Here is a 1,299-nt window from a genome sequence, read left to right as displayed (position 1 = left end):
GTGCACAGTTATCTTGAATTTTGACATGACACTTTAACATCGACTTGCATCACAGATCTCCATGGCGGCTGCAGAAACGTGCGGCGCAGATGAGCTCACAGGTTGGCACACGGAGGGATGCTCTCATTTTCAAAGAAAAACAAAATCACATTAAATGTGAATATTACCAGTGTGCAATTCTTGAAATGCAGGCTGCATTTAGAAAAAGATTCAGAAAGAAAAAAATGTAAAAAAAAAAAAAAAAACTGTCACAGATCTGGATGTCAACTCAAAACAATGTTTTAAATTCATATTTACATTTTTAAAACTGCTAAGCTGCAGTTATATGTTTTATTTCTATTAAAGTGTGCTAGTGTTTAATTTTATTACTGTCAGAGCAGGGTGAAGGGAAGCAGATAAGTCTACCAAGGCAGAACAGGTAAAATGACCGCAGCACATCCAGTTTGCACCTGCTTTTCAAACATGCTAAATTTAGACGCTATAACAGCGACCACAGTTAGTTTCATGTTTGATAAATCACACAGCCGATGATAAATGATTTCATCCGTATTTAGTCTGTATTTGGTCTCCCAGTATTTTGCACATTCTGGTAACCATCATATATTCTGCATGTTCATGAAGATAAACACAGTAAACGGACTGTGGGCATTTTTCTCATATGACAAGCAATCCTCGCTGCGCACCGTTAATAAATCAACTTTGCCAGCGCTTTCAAGTTTGCTCATCTTTTTACAAATGCTAATTGTTGATAAATCAGCTCCTAACTCAAGTTTTTTTTTCTTTGAAAACCACCAGAACTAGATCCTATAAAGGACCACCTAGGCCAGGGGTCTGCAACCTGCAGCTCTGGGGCCACATGTGGCTCTTTGGTCCCTCTGCAGTGGCTCTTTTGAAATGTGACCAAACATAACAGAATACTTTTTTATACTCACAACAGAAATCAATCTGTATGCAAATATGTGATCAGTACTACTAATACAACAAGGAAAACATGCTAGCTCGTGCTAGCTTGTTGTTAACTTAAATAATCCAATTTCTTTCAATGATTTTTCTCTCAAATCCATCAGAATCACCTTTAAAGAATCTGAAGACTAAACATTATTAAGATTTTAAAAAAATGCCTGAATAATTCAGTTGTACTAGTTTTTATAAAATTTAGTATAAACTATTTTTTTGTTTGTTTACATGAATATGGTCTTTTTATTTATGCTGATGTGTATAATAATAATATTTTAATAATAACAATATATTTTTTTTTATAATGTCACCTTCACTGACCGTAAAGATTCCCGATAAGGC

Source organism: Austrofundulus limnaeus, unplaced genomic scaffold, assembly GCF_001266775.1.
Source record: "Austrofundulus limnaeus strain Quisiro unplaced genomic scaffold, Austrofundulus_limnaeus-1.0 Scaffold41, whole genome shotgun sequence".
In the NCBI taxonomy this organism is placed as follows: domain Eukaryota; kingdom Metazoa; phylum Chordata; class Actinopteri; order Cyprinodontiformes; family Rivulidae; genus Austrofundulus; species Austrofundulus limnaeus.
This window is presented reverse-complemented; position numbering follows the sequence as displayed.